Genomic DNA, 19,254 nt, shown 5'->3' on the forward strand with positions numbered 1-19,254 from the left:
CAATGATATGGGAATGGGAATGGCAGTTCTTTACTGGGAAAGAAACTAAAAAAAAATAATAATTTTAAAAAATGTAATTAGTACAAACAAAGCTAGTGATGGAGTCAGAAAACTGCCACCCTGAGGAGTCAGGGTGTTGGGAACAGTCCAGTGAAATGGTGGCTGCTCCTCTGGAGGGGCAGATGGAATGCTGCTGGAGCGGGGATCTGGAGAAGGGTGGAGTTTTCTCTGGAGTCTGGGGATGGAGGAGCTGGGCCTGGTCTTCCTCTGGGGATCCAGCGGGGAAGAAGCTGCTCCTCTGGGGATCCAGCCAAGGGCTGCCCTGGTGTCCCAAAAATGCTGATTTTCTGCAGCTAGGAATGCTTGGCTCCTCCCTCTGGGCGGAGCATCTCCCCACGGGCTGATGGAACTTTCCCAGCCATGCAGGGAGTCATTAATGGCCATGAACAGAAGATCTCTCCCGAGGGAGACATTGTTCTTGGGAGAGACAAGGAACCTGCCCCACCTCCAGCAGATGGCAAATGGAATCCATGCTGGTCTCACAGGCCAGGACAGCTGTGCAGTTTAATAGAGGGTGTAGAGAGTGAGAAACACAGTGACAGCAGGACAGCAACCTGATGGCAAACATCTCCTTCCTAGAAGATTTCTTCCATCCTAAACAGCAAAAGAAAAAAAAATCTGTTTTAGAAGAAAATTCTGGCTGCTGTTTATTGACTCTTTATCCAGCACAGAAAACTTAAAGTAACAATGAATAGGTAAAAAACGTGTAGGGATGTGCTAGCAGGAGGGAAATTCTGTGGGTTTCTGTGGCAGAGCTCTGTTGCTGCTCCCCAAAATCAGCCCAATTTGCAATATTTAATCCCAGTTCTACAGTGATGAGGAATTAAAGTGCTCAGAGTCTGGTGATCAGCAGGAAAAGCAGCAAAGCAGGGAAAGCCAGGAGAGGGAGCCCAGGTATCACCAACTGCAACCATCCTCTTAAAATACACATTTTCTTCTCGTAAAGGTGCCTAATTGTCCACCAAAAAAGGGGACAACAGTCACAAAGGCCAAGTCTCAGTGCAACAATAATACAAAGAATAAGTTTGTTACACCCACAGAACTCCTTGGGAGATATTTCCCTTCCTGTGGGAATTAATACAAAAGTTTTGGTTTATCAGGGACCTACTTTGGGTTTAGGTGTGTGTGGGGGTCAAAAGACAAGAAGGTGCTTTAGGTTTCAGTTTGGCACCAGATTTCCTTTGGTCACTTTTAGATTCTCAGTTATCCTGGGACCAGCTAAATGTTTGTGTCACCAGGGTTTCCTTTTAGGTTTGCATTTGGGGATTTTCAATTTTTTTTTTTAATTAAAGGTTTCAATAGAAAACAATTCTTACTCCAAAAAGTATGTAATTTCAGGAGTTATTCCTGATCTAGACATCTGCAGTTCAAATAAGAATCCAATTGATCCCTAACCCTAATCCTTTTAATTTAATCTAATTCTCTGCAACTTGCATTTTATGTACTTTGTGGAAAAAGGGTTTTTTTCCTAAAAATCTAATTCCTGCTATTTGTGAGGTAATATGGGTAAGGAATTCTTGAAGCACTTCAGAGTTCTCCTGAATTTTGACACTATTACAGTGAAAAACACCAGATGTCTGTTTTGTTGTTGTCACTGTTGCAGCAACATCATCCCCAGGCTTTGATTTATCCCCATCCAGCTCTCAGGAGAGTAATTGGTGGCACTTTCAGAATAATTAAGTGCATCTTCAAGTCAAATCAGATGAGAAGCTCCTCAGCATTACTTCAGACTTGTAACGAACAGAGTTTATGCAGTTCAGAGGAGGAATAGAAAGTTCTGGACTCACGACTGAGCAGATTTGTTCTCCACTGATGTTAAATCCTCTCTGGTGCATGCACAGAAATGTCCTCAAAGGAAGGAAAAGATACTGGGAAGGAAGAGCCTGGTTATCATTTGACCTCAGTCAGCACAGGGGACCTGGCAGGGCAGCTCTCCTCCCTCCCTGTACGTGTCCTGGTGAAGTTTTTTTGTAGTGGGAGGGTTTTTTGCCGTTTATTTGCTCACTAGTGGGGTTCCAGTCCTGCTGGGAAGTGCCACCACACACACTCAGTGCAGAGATTGCTTGGGCAGGACAGCACTGCCCTCTCTAAAATGGAGAAATCAGTTTTATTTCTTGTCTGCAGAATCTTTACAATCCCAGAATGATTTGGGTAGGAAAGACCTTAAAGCCATCCAGTTTCCCCTTCCATTGACCCAGGTTGCTTCAAGCCCCATCCAACCTGGACACTTCCCAGGGATGGGGCATCTCATCCTGAGCTACTCTTGGTGTATCCCAAGGATCAAGGCAGGTAAAATGAGACCAAATGTCCCCATTTTTCCCATATTTTCATTCCCACACTAAAGAAAGCTCAGCCTATTTCCTGGAGCACTTTTTTGCTGCTTCTCAGTGTGGCTGAGAATTAAAGTCTCTTCACCCCACCACAAGAATGTGATCTGGTTGCAGCATTGGCTCATGTTTACTTTAGCAGCAAATCACAGCCACTCTCTAATCCTTCAGTGCTTCCACCAACATTTCTCATGTCAGGGAAAAAAATTAATCCACAGCCTTTTGAAATGGATAAAAATATAGTGCACGACATGTCCTGTTCCAACTGGGTGAGAGCCCTAGGACTGATTGACAACGTGGGTCCTTTCCTGTTCCACTTCTGCACCAGGAAAGCTAAATAAATGTCTGAAGAAGTACTTCTATTTTTAGTACAGGAGTGTGTAGTCACCCCAGTCTTTGCTAAAATTCTGCCTGTACCTAAGCTGGCTTTGTCTAGAAAAGTACTTGCACTTATTTTTGGCTGAGAATTTCAAATGTTTCGAGTTTACTTCACACCTGAATATTGGCCAGAGCTGCAGCCCAGATGGAGAGGTCTGTGGTGATCATCAGGTTGATCAGAAGAAGACAGTTCTCTTTTTGGATTTGCAGATGACAGCTTGGGAAGGAGGGTGTCTTTTCCCTACAAAAATATTGAGCATTAAGCAAAGAACCCAGGTCAAAATCAGAACAAAATGTGATGGGAATAGGGAAATGCAGATAAATAGGGAGATCTAATACACATCAATCAAACCATGTTTACATTTTCAATGTATTTAACTCCATTTACAATGCAACTCTAAAAGAAATGCCACTTTGATATTGGTTTTTCATTTCCTAATAAAATAGGGAGGCCATTCAGACAAGTTTTTCTCCCTTACAAAAGAAATATAACAAGAGCTGCTGTCATTTTGGCAGACTTTTGTATGTGTAATACATAATATTTCATTCTCAGAACCTTGTGCTGAAAATTTACACACAATGTTTTGCAAATACAGAGGAAAGCATCTTCTTTTTGCTTTTGTTTTTAAATTTTCTTGCTGCAGTGGAGGTGTCTGCTGGGGAAGAGCAAACTCCAGCATGATTTTGCTACAATGCACACTGACAATGAGAAAATATGTTGTATTTGCAGAGACATTTCTTCATACCCATATGCATTGGGAGATAGCTTTAGAATAAATGTACTTTTATATTAAATTTGAAATTTGATTTGAAATCAAATTTTACATTTCATTTGAAATTTAATTTCAAATCACATTTTAGATTTAAATCTATCAGGAAGCCATTGGTGGCCACAGCACTGTAGCATCCCAGAAAAAGGTAGAAATGTCTCTCTATATTCAATTTTATTTAAGCCATGGCTACAGGAGTGGGCTGGGCTGGAGGAATTTGTGAAGTTGTGTTGATATTTGTGTGATTGCTGCTGGACCTGGGACCATGGGAGGCAAAATGCCTGTAGTCAGAGAAATTACTAGCTTGGAGATTTTCTCATGGAATGGGTTTCTGTTGGAAAATTTCCAATGTTCAGAACCCAAACTCTTTGTGGGAACAAACAAAGCACATCAAAAAGAAAAGGAATTCCTGAGAGAAAGGGAAAACAGAGAAAAGAGGGGGAAAATCCCTCTGTATCCCAGAAAGAAGCATGAGTACTAATGATGTTTACACAAGATGCAAAAGTCCTGCTCCAGTAATTATTTAAGTGGAAAAAGGAATAACTGTGGTGCATTTTGAGTATATAAAAAAATTGTGTCTAGTATAGAGCAAAACATATAATGGATATTTACCAGAAACCTCTAGTTCTAGATCAAAGTAGAAAAATCAGCTTTCTGTTGGTTGTATTCATGTTTCTGTATGACGTTCTCCTCACTGCACATTTATTTCACTATATATTGAATTGTTCTCTTCACTTCTTTCTCTGTAAGTTTAGTCAGGCTTGAAGTGCTAATAGTAGTGCTGGTAAGTGCTTTTCGAGCTTAATTAATGGTCAGAAGAAATGTCAAAATGATTTTTTTAGTGAGAGTAAATATTATTGTCTTGCTCACAGTAGAGATGAAGCCCTCGGGAAGTTTGCTAGAGGAAAATCATGACATTGTCTATTAATAATAAAGTCATTGCAGATTACTTAGCGGATAAAATGGTTGTGGAGGAACATGAGACAAATGAGCACTTGGGCATTGATTTTGAAGATTAAGGAATTTAGATTTCAGAGTAGGAAACCCTCCACTCAGCCTTCCAGCTCATCCACTTTTAATGGAAATTGTCTCCCCTATTTATTTAGGAGCAGGGAGAAAAATTACATTAGAGACACAGGAAGAAAAATTACTGAATAATAGATGTTTTCACTTTCAACTTCTTTCTAACATCCTATCTTTTGAGTCTGTATATGTTTTGGTCAAGTTTAAATTAAATAGGACAAAACCCCACTTAGCAGTTTTCAAATAACCTCAAGCGGTGAAGTTCTTTATTTACTTCCAGGAATTAACTGGATGGTTAAAAATCTAGGCTCACAGAGGGATGTAGAAACTGCATTCATATCCCAATGTTTAACTCCCAAAATCAGTGAGTTTGGGTATTTAAATACTAAGAATCATGTAATGGTTTGTGTTAGAAAGGAGCTTGAGGATAATCTCATTCCATGGGCAGGGACACCTTGCACTGTCCCTGGTTGCTCCAAGCCCCATCCAACCTGGCCTTGGGCACTTCCAGGGCTGGGACACCTCATTCTGAATTATTCCTAATGTATTCCAAGGGCCAGGACAGGTAAAACAAGGCCAAATATCCCCATCAGATCCAAGCTCCATCCAACCTGGCAAACTCACAGGATTTGCCTTAACTTTCTTCATATTGATTGATCCCTGCCTAAAAAATAAGGAGCCAGGTTGAGCAGTTACAGAAGGGTATTCACAAATCTACTAGAGGATGTGTAAAGCCCAAACCAAACTGTTCTGAGGAGGACTCATAGCTCAAAAAAAAAAAAAAAAAAAAAAAAAAAAGCCCATTTGGTGGCAGAGCTCCCCAGGGGTTTAAAAATACCAATTCCTGGGTTGCAGACACGGCTCCTGGTGGATTCACATGCTGATTAAGCATCTGCTTTGTCCTTCATTTAACTCTGACCATTGTTTTGCAGAACTCCAGAATGTGCACCAAGCCCTCATAAAATCACTTACGGGCCGTCATTGTCAGTGGCACACTGCATGTGCCAAGCAAAAAAATGAACATAACTGGACTGTTATTATCTCCAAGCAAAAAGTATTATTAGCATGAGTGGAACACCTCCCTGTCATGCTCAGTTCCCACTGCTAATAGGATCTTGCTCATTTTACACTCCTGGAGCAAGACAGGTCACCATGGCGAGCACATACACACCAGGGTAAAATAAATGCTGAGAGGTGGCTGGGCTGTAGAAATGCCAAATATCAAATCCCCACCATCGCAGCAGGATTTGTTAGGAAATCTTCATCCTTCCTGTGCAGATAGAACAGATGAAATGCAGTATCCAAGATACTCTTGATGAAGTTCTCCTCTTCAGTATGCATTTTTGTAAGTCTCAGAGCACAATTAGCAAGATTTAATCAATTAATCAACACCCTTTATCCTGGTGGATACCAATGAGGATCTGATGATGCATGAAGCACTCAGAAAGTTTTGCAGCTGAAGAATCAGCCTCTAAAAGCCTTTCTTCTTCAAAGACAGCAAGGTCAGAGCAGGGTTTATTGCAATCTTCCCCATACAGAGGTCAAAAATTAATACTGGGAGTAATTAACACCCTCGCTTGCCTTGCAGCCACAAGTGATTAGTTTGCTGTAAAGTCTGGGGCCACACCACATTGCTCATTGCTTTCACTGCCCTGAACTGTCACAAACTGGTAGTAAATGTTCCAGGGAGATGTATTAATGGGATAAACATTTGCAGAGGGAGCTGAGCAAGTAATGTGTAGGAATCCAGAGGGAGAGGATCAATACCACTTTTTAAAAATAGCTTTTTTATAGCATTATTCCTGACAGTTTTGTCAGGAAAATCCAGAAACGCCAGAGGTTTATGTCCAAAAAAAGGAGACAGAGCAGTCCTTCAGCTTCATTCGACTGAAGGGGCAGAGTCCACGGGGCACACGCCTGCAGTTTTCTCTCCCGAGGTTTTGGGGGGCACAGACTCCCTTTCATCCTAAACTCCTGCCTGTTCTTCTTTTCCTTTCCGCGCTGGCTGAGGCAGTGGGAAGGTGGAGCCTTCCTGAACCTCCTAGCCCATATCCCCCTTGAACCTGCTGGGTTACCCCAGAGCTGAGCCCTGGGCAGAGCCGTGCCTGTTCCAGGAGCCAGGCTGGCCGGGCTCTGCAATGAACCTGATGCCCAAAGTCAGCAGAACCACTAAGACCCACTTCAAACACATTAACACCCATACCTTCACACATCCGATTATTTTTAAAGACATTAGCACACATCTTTAAGTTTGATACCTTGATACAGGAATTTGGCACCTTTTTTATGAAGATGCTCTTCAAAATCCCTGCTCTGTATCTTTAGAAATCTTCATCTCTTTGTTGCCACTGAAGTGTGTAAACATAAACCAGACTTTAGGTCCCTTGTTCCCCCCCACCGCCACCGTGCTGTTTTTCACATCTGCTTTTCCTCCTGTTTTATGGTAAATAATGGAGCTCACCTTGTAAGCACCTGGATCTGCCTGAGCCATGTCAGGTGCCAGAAAACAGACAAGGAATTATCTGACTACAAAAAAACCAAAGCTTTGCTCCAGCAGAAAAAGGAGCATGAAATTGTTAAAAAAAAAAAAGAAAAAAAAAAAAAGCTCCAAAAAACTATAGATCACAGAAATAGAAATGGTGAAGTTTGCCCGTGGTCTCTTGGCTCCAGGGAGTGTTCCAGGGTGCCAAAGACTTGTCATCAGAGCCACCAAGGGAATGTGGGAAGAGCACGCTGCTCCCCTGCTCCTGCTGCTGCCCAGGCTCCCGCTGTTTGTGTCAATAACTCCTCCTGGGAATTTCTATGGATCAGAAATGCCTTTTTGCTGCTGACATCGGGTTCAGGGAAGTAAAATAAAATACCTGGTGGTGACATAAAGAGTAGATTTTTATCTCCATGAGAAATTATGTGCCAGCGTGTTCTCTTTAAATCGCAGCTGAACATAACTAAATACTTCAAAACAAGATGAGTAAATATTTTCAGCTCTCTGTCATTTATGGAATCACAGGACCCAGTGCCTGAAACTGCTGGAACAACTGCTAGAGAATTTATTTTCCTTGTTCCCTTCATGCTTTGCTTTTTGTGAGAATGTTTGCACAACCTCTGGCTGAAGCAGACTTTGAAACCAAAGTTTATTTTTTCAGTTTCATCACTGATGCCTTGATTTAATTCTCATTCTACAACAGCATCATTATCCCAACTCCACTGCAGTCTATGAATTTCCATCAGTGCAGCAGAACTGTGAGCAGGGCTGGGTTTGAAGGATCTTTGGAGCACTCACTGAAGTCAAAGGGAAAAGTTTTTAACTTGGGCTTGTTTGGGGTCAGACTGCAAAAAACCAAATTAGGCCTCCCTAGAAGGGGTTGGAGGTGGGTTGGAGGCCAGAGGAGAAACAGAGCTGCAGTCTAAGAGCAAAATGGGAAACTGGATCAGAATGGGTGAGTGACCTTTGTTTGGTGGAGTAGGGGTTTCAAGAATGTACAGTTTCTCCTTCACCTGATTTCTGGTGTCATGTGCACATTTACATACATTACACATACAATTAAACACTTCTGCAGAATTCACAGAATTCACAGAATAACTAGGTTGGAAAAGACCTCAAAGATGCTCAAGTCCAACCCATGCCCTTTCTCCCTTTTTCCAAATAATTTTAGAATTTCTTCCTCAAAACAGATAATTCTCTCCCATCCTCCTCTTAAAAATACTGTCAATTCATGTTAACACAGTGTGGTTTAATCCTTTTCAGGCTTTGTCCATGTCACTGACTGTTACTGTCTGTGTCATTTCCCTAATCTGGAGCTGAAAAAGATTTTCCTTTCCCTGAGAAAATTAACTGTGGGAAAAGGTTTTCTTGCAGTAAAAACTCCTCTGGACTGGGGTCTACAACCAAAAGCACATCACCATTTTCAGAAATATAATTCCCTGGCTGGCACCAGCATTGTAAATGCAGGCAAACCCAATGGGAAGAAATGGCAAAGTTTGACTTAATTTAGAAGGCTGAATGATTTCTTTATTGTAACTGTGCTAAAATATATTAATATATTATATAAAAGGAGGGTACTAAAGCGACATACTAATTTCTCTGACTTTAACTCTCACAACTTGTGACCCAGGTGGGTTGGATTGGTTTGGATTGGATTGGATTGGATTGGATTGGATTGGATTGGATTGGATTGGATTGGATTGGATTGGCCATCAGGCTCGAACAATCCTCACCAGAATCCAACCAAGCACTCACCCCAGGTAAACAATTCTCCAAACACATTCCACATGGGAAAAACAAGGAGCAGAAATATAAATTGTTTTCTCTTCCATTTCTCTCTGTGCACCTCTATGAAAAATCCTGAGAGGGAGAGAAACGTGCTTGCCACACACCAGCACATGGAGCAACCAGGAAAAAACCAAGTCAGCCCCAGAAAGATTGAAAGATCTGAGGTGTGACCAAGCCCGGCCTTCCCTTGAGAGCTGAGATCCTGCTCAGGTTTTAGAGTTGTTGGACCCAGCTCTAAAAGCATGATCCAACATCCATTTATTTCAAGTATTTTGAGGGTTGACAGGAACACTTAGAGTCAAAGGCTGATCTACCAGCCAAGTTATTTTACTGAGAGCAAAATACCAAGGTTGCTGAAGCTGCGTTTACTTTGCCAACAAATTATCTGAAGGAAGAAACCCTGGATATAACCTATCCTCTGGATAAATTCGCTGCAGGAAAAAAGCTTTAGGCTTTCACAGCTCCCTTTCCCTTCACAGCAGCTCTTAAACCCGTGGATTTGTGTCACTGCACGCTGTGGTCACAGGGAAGATGTTCTCCAGCCAGCTCACTCCCCAGAACTGATGGAGACTGACAGGAAAATTTTGGGGTAAACAACTCAAGACTGAACCATTAGGGAAGCCAAACTGAGTACATAGAATGAACCATTACAGACTTATAACAAGGAATATTTAAAACCTATTACAGAAGAGCAAACTGTAAAATAACAGACTACCACAGATGTGAACAAGAGAAATAAGCAGTGTTGCTGTGGAAATACATAATTATTTTCTGCAGATTGCTCATTTCTTTGCAATGGAGCCTGATCCTTTCCCCCAGGCTGTCTGGATTTTCAGGTTTTCTCCCAAAACAAGGCTCTGCTCCTTGCCTTGGTGCAGCCTGGAGGGTCTGGCTGAGGAGCAGTCACAGCTTCCACTTCTCTTGTGGAAAACTGGGATTTGGGAGATTTGCTGCTTCATGGCAACGAGCTTTGCTTTTGAAGATTACTCAGAAAATGTGAATTCATCTGGGGTTAAACCACAGGCTTTTCAAAACCCCTCAACTTGCCAACTCAACATTCCCTGCTGCCCCCTGAGCCCTGTTATCCCTTCCTACTGTTTAACAAAAACTGAGCCACTCCCTGCTCCATCCAAGGGAAGAAAGTCAGGTGAGGGATGGATCTCTCAGTTTAGCTTTGGAATGAGATTTTTTCCCTCAGATCTGAAGATCCATAACTGCAGGGACCACATTTTGCTTTGACTCCACAAGGTGTGAGCCAGGCCTGAGCAGGTAGAAATTATCCTGGTTTCTTACTGCTTTATTTAAGGGGTTCCTGGCCAAATCCAGCTCAGGCAGGAGGTCTGGACAAGCATCTTCATCGTGTGCTTTCCTGACCTTGATGTTTGGAGTCTTGGACATCTTCCCAGTCTGATGAGTTGGTGTCGGGAAATATCTATGAATGCAGAACAAAAAACTGGATAATCATGAAAGTCTGCTTCCCTGGTAAGCCAGGCTGATTGGAGTTCACTGCTGTGCCTGGCTGCTAACCAGAAAAACAGTAATTCACCACCACACCAGCACCCTGAGAGCATCTTTAACAAGCAATAAATCCATGAAAATGTAGAATGGGTACATTACTTTTCTCTCCTATGTGCCTCGTGGGTATCATTTTACCTGCTTCCTGCAGCAAAACCTGCATTACAGAACCAGAGCAATTCGAGGTAAATGAATGGATCCAGTCCCTGCTTCACTGCAGAGAGGGAAAAATTTTGTTTAGACTGTTTTCCACCCACAGAGATATTTACTGTAATATCCAAGTGCTGCTTCCAGAACTGCAGAAGAAATTCAATCTTCTGGAGCACCAGGAAAGGAGGCCGCCATCCTGAGAAGGAGATTTGTTGTCAGATGTGCTACGTTTGTGTGCAGGCTGCATTCCCAGGATGTTGGGAATATTCCCAGCTGGGAATAAAGAGAAATGCCTTATTTCAGATGGGAGTCATTGAACTCTTGCCTCTTGCCATGCTTTATAAACATCAGCAAAATCAAGATTGAGCCAAAGGGAAAAAAGCTGCAAGCAGAGCTGGGAGGTGTTCTCCATCTGAGGTTTTTATGAACAAAAGAGCAGCTGTCCTGTTTTTGATTATGCACCCATCAGGATTGTTCTTTGGGGGGAAAAAACCCTGATTTTCTTATGATGCTGCTGCTTTCCATGGGCTTTGGATGGTTTGCAGGCAGTGGGGAACCCGGAGGAGTCAGAGCTCCTTGTTCCCCACCGCCAGGCACTGCAGTCACACCAGCACAAGGGAATTCAGAGATCACCAGGACCTCTAATGAATTTGTTAAAGACAGGCTTCTCATTTGCACCAAATAATAAAGTTAATTTGAAACCTGGAAGAGCTTGCACTGATATTCCACTCCCCCACACACACCCTCCTTTAACACATTAGAAGGGTTTTAATTATTTCTCATTCTGTGCTTTTTTTTTTTTCTTTTCCTAATGGAGTTACCGTGAAATTTCTGCTGACCACAATTGAGCAGCTGGTTTTAAACACTTGGAATGGAGCTAAATGCAAGGCAGCAACTTTGTTTAAAACAAGGACATTCCCAAGATACCACATTGCATGGAATAAGTCAGCAAATCCTCAGCCTGGGTGAGCACTCACAGAAACTCCCCCTTCCAGGAGCCTAAAGGGGCTCCTGGAGATCTGGAGAGGGACTCGGGACAAGGGAATGAGAGAACAAGGAGCTTCCCACTGCCAGAGATGGGATATTGGGACGAAATTCCTCCCTGGGAGGATGGTGAGGGTCTGGGATGGAATTCCCAGAGCAGCTGTGGCTGCCCCTGTGTCCCTGGAAGTGTCCAAGGCCAGGCTGGATGGGGCTTGGAGCAACCTGGGATAGGGGGAGGAATAGATCACCCTGAAGACTCTTTCTAACCCAAACCACTCCATGATTCATTTTATGATTCATCCTTTTTTTTTTTTTTCCCATACTCCTGCACTATTTTTACCTCGATCTCAAATAAATGTCATATTTGTAAAATATGCTGTAGCATATGGGGAGAAACAAACACACGAACATATCCAAGGAGTAATTCCAGCAGCGAGTGCTCCTTGTGCCTTGCCAGGAGTCACCAGCACTGAATTTAAAGGCACCACGTTTGTCTGTGACAGGCTCATTATTCTGGGCAGACCAGCTCTGAGTCTTGAGGAGAACCCAAAGCAGTGGAAGTTTTACAGCTGGATCAGATATGTGGCACCAACAAGAACAGAAAAGCCAAGAGGGCAGAGCAGGAGGTTATTTGGGATGTCTGGGGTCAATTTGGTGCCCATGGAAGACGTTATTAAATCCCTGTGTCTCAGGTTCCCCCCACTCCCCAGTCAAATTTTATTTCATAGGGGCTGTTTATCTTAATGTTGGGAATCTATGATATTCCAAAGCTGGAGATGTCTCCAGTCTTTTATGACAGTGTTTTATGTCTCCAGCGAGAGCTTTCCTAGCTGAATTTCCCTGGATGGAAATTTCCCAGGAATTTTCCTGGATAGAAATTTCCCAGGAATTTTCCTGGATAAGGGTGCTGTTCGTCTTTCCAGTTCAATGACTGATTCCTTTCTTAAGGGCTTCCTGATTCTCTTCCTTGTCTTTGAAGTATCTTTACATTACCCTTCATGCAGGCTTGGAATTGCAAAAAGAATTGGATTTGCTGCCTGGTGTTCCATTTTTTGATTTTTTTTTTTTTTTTTTTCCTCCAGACCATGCATCACTGCAGACACCCAGTTTCTGAGTGGATTGCTGCACTTCTGGCCAGCTTGGATGACTTGGGACTTTTCTGTCCTGGCACGCTCAGTGGGAAGGAAAAATGCACTGAACAACAATTGATTTCTGGTTCCTCCATCGCCAAAACATTTAAAACTCACTTCACTGGGACAGCCTCCCTCATCATACTGAACTAAAGGAGAAAAATACAGTTATGCAGTTATCCATGGCAAAGACAGGGCACAGTGGACTCGGCAGACACGTTTCTGGAGCTCCAGCTGTTGACTCTGACTTCGGGGGGCTCAGGATCTCCTCCCTGCCCACACCAGTGCTGGTCCCAGGGACACAGAACCAAGAGGACTCTGCTGCCACATTCCTCTCCAGGCTGCTGATTTCTGCTGTGGGCCCCTTTCCTTCCAAGGGGATCTCCAGCGAGATGTGGTGATAAGCAAATAACGGGTAAATATGTGCCTATGGAAAGACTGATACATCCCTAAAAGCATGTTCTTTCCCAGCCTTTCCCTAAACAATTGTTTTTCTAACAGTTGCCCAGGGATGGCAGTGGGTGACACGAGCTCTGCGTTTCTGGTCCCCAAGTAGCACAGCTCCTTGGAGATGAGAGGCTCCATCTATCAAGCACAGCATCACTGTGGGCTGAGCTGTCTCGAGGGTTGTTTAAACACAAGCTGCAGTTGGAGCACGGGAGGGAGGTGGAGCTCAGCAGAGATGACAGAACTGTACACAAAGTCGTATGGCAAGAGAGGTCTGAGCCTGGACAATCAGCCAAAACAAGGCACAACACACTCACAGTGGCTTCCAGCCCCTTTGGAATAAGAATAAACATGGAATTTCTTCCCTGGGGTTTTTCAGAGCCATGTTTCCCTAAGATATTTATTGCACTGTGGATGGCACAGGATCAGAGCTCAACCTAGCTCAGATCCAGGAAAGATAAAGCAGAACTCTGGGTTAATTTCTGTTCTATGGATTGTGAACTCCACTGCCCAAAGAGCTGGGTGTGCCACACAGGACACACAGTCAGAGCTCCAGCCCTAAGGGGGGCTCTTGCCAAAAACTGGAATGGGAAAGGGAGATGAAGGGAGAAGCTTTGGTGATGAAATCAAGTCAGGGGGATGAGGGAGATGTTCCAGTGCATTGGACCTTGTGGCTTCTCACAGGTGGGCAGACAGCAGATAAAGAGTGAAGGAAGGATTTAAATGAGTCCAAGAAGGCGTGATTTAGACACATCTTCAATTTCCCCCACCTATTTTACATATTAAAGATGAATGTTGAGCTGAAGCTCAGAAAAGTGAACTCTCACCTGAGGGAACAGCAGTGCCAGGATGGGAAAGGATGCAGCAAGACATAGGAGGGATAAAAACTCAGGCACGCACTCATGTCTGTGTAGATTTATTTCAGCACTAGGTAAAATCAGTCTTTCTGAGGCTACAAAAGAGCCCTGACCTCCATATGTGGTCAGATTTCATCAGATCATCCAGGTAATAAATCAAACCAGGAAATTCATTGTGAGTTATGTAGAAATAAACATTTAACAGCTCTTCTCAGACCTGCAGCTGTACACAAAATCCAGTGGCTCAAATTTTCATCTGTGGAGAATTAAGAAGGTACCATGAGGTTTTAATGAGGCTGCCTTGATTTATGCAAAAGCATGGATCTTGTTTAGCCAGCCTGTGCCTAAGTGATTTAGGAACATGGTGAAAAAGTCCTTATGAATCCCAAGACAAAGAAACCTCTAATACTTGGGTATCTTATAATTAAGTATGAAATCACAGACAGATCTACCTGCTTTGAAAATTTTAGTCTTTTTTTATTTCCAACACTTTTTAATCCACATTTTGAATGCTCACTCTTAGTTCATATGCTAGGTTGGGTTTTTTCCTTTCTAAACACAGAATTTTCCAGTTTATCTTCAACTCAGTCATGCTAAAAGCTTCAGGCTGTCCCAGTCCTAAAAAGACAGTGGAATGAGTCCAGCTTCAATTTTAATAGACAACATTTAACATCTCTTGCCTTTGGGTTAGGTCTTCTTTCTTATCCAAGCAGAAGTTGAACCCTCGCTAAAATCTGAGGGATGATTCATCAAAACAACCCTTTTCACTTCTTTCTGGGCAAGTAAATAGTAATTTCAAGGCCTGGAGCACCTCAGAGAAGTTCCTCTACTCCTGGTCCAGCTGCCTGTGTGGTGTGGCACCGAGGTGAGCAGATTACCAATGACACTCCATCAAACGCCTTCAGACACACAAACAATGGGATTCGGCCCTTTTGATGAGATGTTTGTAATGAAAACACAATTGCTGCCCAAAAATCAGGATTTAAGGTTCTGATTTTAACATTTTTTAGCTCAGAAACAGCTGAGCAGCTGTGGATTGCTAGGAGCTCTCTCTAGGGACACTCTTATGCTAATGAGTATAATTAACAACACCGAAAGCACGGGATCTGTTTTGTGGATGCTAACTGGGCAGAGTCAGCTACAAACCTTACTCAGAAGGCTTGAAGTCCAAATGAATAAGAGAAAGAGGACAAAAACATTATTTCCTCCATGTCACAGATAAAGATACACCCAGAAATGGACCTGCCAAAGATCAAAGATGGAACAAAAAGCTCATCCAGGACTTTGTTCCTTCCTTCCACAACTTAGAGACCTGCCCCTGTCTGGAAAATCATTTTGGGTGGCATAAAACTTTGGGCTGGAATTAGATGATTTTAAATGTCCCTTCCAACCCAAACCACTCAGGTACACTGTGAGCACCAGGGGACAGTTCATCCTTTCTCAGTGGAGGATGAAAGCTGAGTTAAACCCTGCCATGGATCCTTGCCTAATATGTTCTTACAAAATTCCAGTGGTGGACACTCAGAACCCCATGGACAGGCTTTCATCTGTCTTTAGAGGTGCAAACTTTGAGATTAAATAGCTCCTCCTTTTGTTTTCTAGGCTTGCACCCCTCTCACTGCTTTCTCCCAAACTTTGATTAATCCAAAACTTTTACTCCGGGCACAGACAAGTCCAGCACGTCTTGCCAGAGCCAAGCACAAAGATTGCTTCACCAGGGTTGATGTGACACTAATCCTACCCCGTCCACCCTACCTGGGGATACTCTGCACTGTGTTTAATGACCCTTCTGACCTCTTGGTGGTCTCCAGGCGTACGAGCTCTTCAGTACCATAAATTCATTTTTCCCTGAGGGTTTTTAGGACAAAATCTGCTGTTGCTTCCTTCTGCTCCCCTCCACTCTGGAGAGATGCCCCCTGACAAGGGTATTACTGACAGATGAGCTGATATTTTGAGTATATTAATGACTAAAGCCTTTAATATATATTTATTTATTTCCATGGTGCATTTAAGAGCCTGAAATAACCACCAGTATGGCCAGGTCTATGTACCAGTAGAAACAAAACTCAGAATGGGGTTCTGCTCCTTTCCCTCCCCTCAGCCACTTAGACTCATTTCCCAATGAATCGATGGAAACAGAGTTGTCTCATCTGAAGATAGGCATCGAAAATAAACCTGCTGAATCTCAGCCTTTAAGCATCTTTAGTAACTCAGCATTCCCTTCATCCATTTAGGCTTTGCTCTCTTCCAGCACCCTTTGTTGCTCAGGGAAGGACAAGACCTCCAAGTAGCCTCCAAAAACCATCTACCTTCTGTAGATGTACAACAGAACAGGCACCACATGAGGCAAGAAAACTGGAGAAACAGCATTTAGAAAGCACTCATTTTTGCAGTTTGCAAGTTCTTCAAAATCAGTTTGAATTATTTTCCTTTTTATTCTTTTTTTTTTTTTTTTTTCCCTCTCACTTTGACATTTATTCTCATGGGGTTTTTTATTCTCAGACAGCAAATGATGCTGTAGCTGCAGCTGCTACAGGAGTGACTACACTGTCCCAAACTCTTTGCCCAACTTGCACAAATTGCACATTCCTGGGAGCTGCTTTTTCAATTTCCCCTCAGTAGCCATGGCTATCCCAGAAGCAAGCAGGCACTCTGAATTTGTTGGACCAGTGATCAGAGCTGTTGACAAGCACAGATCTGCTTTCAGTACTCTCCAGGGGGAATCTGAGCATCACTCAAATTTGCCTCTGTCTGTGAAACTCTTGAACCCAAAAACCCAAAATTTCCTCTCAAAGTTAGTGCCCAGGAGGAAGAGGTGGAGAGTGTCACGCAAGAACATGACACGGTTCATCTGCTTCCTTGTGGCTACAGGGTTTGCTGGCTATGAAATCCCACTCTGTGTCCCCTTCACTTCAGGACATCACTTTTATATCTGTTCTTCACTGAGGACTTTGGACACTTTTTTTTTAACTGCAATGAAAAACCATGTGAAAAACCAACCTCCCTTCAACAGCACATTCTGCTGGAGGAATTTCCTCCTTAAACCCCCATCTCCAGTCAGCTGTGCTTTGTCCCACCATGCAGAATCCCCAGGCAGTGTGTCCTGCCTTCATCTCCTTGTTCAGTTTCTCCTGCAGGAAATTTCGTTTTTAGATCCCAAAAATTTTGTATTAACTCACAAACAGGAGTTTGTTATCTGCCTTCCACTCTCTGGTCTCTGCAGGAATTCGAGTGGGGAAAAAAAAAAAAAAAAAAAGAAAAAGAAAGAAAAGAAGATTTAAAACTACACTTGTGAGTGCTCTTTCTTTCTGGGCAATACGGGAGTGGCTGGGAATTACGGTAATGGTAAGGCTACTGCTGTGCTAAGAGCAGAGCAGCGAAGTTCCTGCTGCTCCTTGCCCGTGTGGAGCTGAGCTCTGAGCAGGGCACGGATCCCTCCAGGGAGCCTGGAGCCAGCCCCTGACAGCCGTGGGATACAGGGAATCAGCCCCACTGCAGCTGCTGGGATACCAGGGGGGCAGGAAGGGAGCAAAGCTGAGGATTTCCAGGCACGGAGCCCCATCCCTGCATGAAACAGGAGCCTGCTGTGCTGAGAATCTCCTCTCCAGATGCTCACAGGAGATGTGCTGCCTTCTGGAGACTGAAGAGGTGGGTGTGGGGCTGGCACAGCAGCCTGGGGTCTGCTCTTCCCAGCATCAGCTATCTCCACAGGCTGGGCATTATTTGGGAATAACCACAAGTATAATGCTCAGAGATGCTCGATGCAACACTCATGTCTCATGTATGTGCTTAGGTAATCTGTCCTTTTCTTCCTTGGGATTATTCCTCAACTTGTTCTATCTGGTGGGAAATACAATAAGATCCAATTTCATTTTAGTGTACTGAAGTAAAATTCCCACTGTGTGATACCTATCCATACCTATCCATCTCCCCCTTCCTCCCTCCTCCCTGCCTGTGAACTGGGAATTTTGGGGCTTCAGACTTCGAAATGCTTTTGCCTGCAGGAAAGTTCAGTGTGAAGGTTTGGAAATGGGACAGTTGTTGCTGCTTAAAGTGTGATCTGAGGGACTCATCCCAAAGGACACTTACAGGGTCCTTCCTCATCTGGGGTTTTACAGGCGCAGCCTTAGTGGTGATTTTTCACCTCTGATTAATATTTGGGATGGAAATTCTATATGCATTTGGAGGTATTGGAAAAGGTTTTGCAGCTTCCACTTGCAGCTCTCCTCTCTGTGCCCCCCAGGTCTCGGTTCCCAGGCTAATCCTCACTTTTCCATCTGAGGTACCTTTTCTCCATATTTAGTCAGCAAAGGCTGAGCTTGGCTTCCAGATACTCTGAAATGTTGTGTCACTCACTTGGAGGCTTGCTCCTTGCAACGTCTTCTGCTTGGTTTGGAGTTGCTTTGCCCTATAGATTATCAAAATGAGCAGCTCAGCTGGACTAACACTTTAACGGGGAGAGGTCTCGCTTAATAAAGAAACCTGAGATTAAATTTGGGCTTCTAAATCTGCTGCACAGTTTGTATAGTCCTGAATTGTGTCCTGCAGGCTTCTGTCTTTCCTAGAACTGGTCTCTGCAGGTGAGCTAATAATTAGGATTGATGCCTAGCCCTGTAAAGAAGGGAAAATTTAGGCAGGAAAACCCACTTGGATCTCTCCGTTTCTGTTAAACAGTGCTGGGCTGGAAAAGGTTGGTTCCACTGGCTGGAGCCAGCCTGAGGAAAGCACCCTAAAATAGCCTCCTGCTCTATTCTTATATGAGAACCCTAGCAGTGAGTGTGGCTTCTGGGAATTGCATTGTTCGTGTTTTTGTCTTCTCCAGGGGGGTGAGGATCTGCAGAGAGCACAAGAGCATGGCCCTGTGCACATGGCAAACTCCACTCTTCCCCTCAGAGCAAGCCGGGAGGAGGAGATGTATATGAGCTTTAATTTGCAGCCCAGGACCTCGACTGATGAGCGCTCCACATATGGAAAGCTCTGACTCACAGCCTAAACGCTGAGGATGGGGAGTGGTGGGTATCTCCAACAAAATTGCTGAGCAGACACAGCAGCAAACCTCCATCCAGTCAGGTTTCTAAGCCAATTTTAAGGCAGAATCAGGACTAACACGATTCAGCGTCAGTGATTTCCTCTCAGGAGAAGCTAAATTGGAGACCCTTTGGAATATTTACTTTCCTTAAATACAGAACCTTCCCCAAAAGACAGAAATTATTTTAACCTGCAGCTCCAGTATTTCCTATCCCATGACCCTGGAAAGTAGCACAAACAGCCTCAGGTTTGTGTAGCCCTACTTGTGCACCCCAAGGAAAATGCAGAAGGAGTTAAATTTGACTTGGAACTGGT

This window comes from Lonchura striata, chromosome 32 (assembly GCF_046129695.1).
Source record: "Lonchura striata isolate bLonStr1 chromosome 32, bLonStr1.mat, whole genome shotgun sequence".
Classification (NCBI taxonomy): Eukaryota; Metazoa; Chordata; class Aves; order Passeriformes; family Estrildidae; genus Lonchura; species Lonchura striata.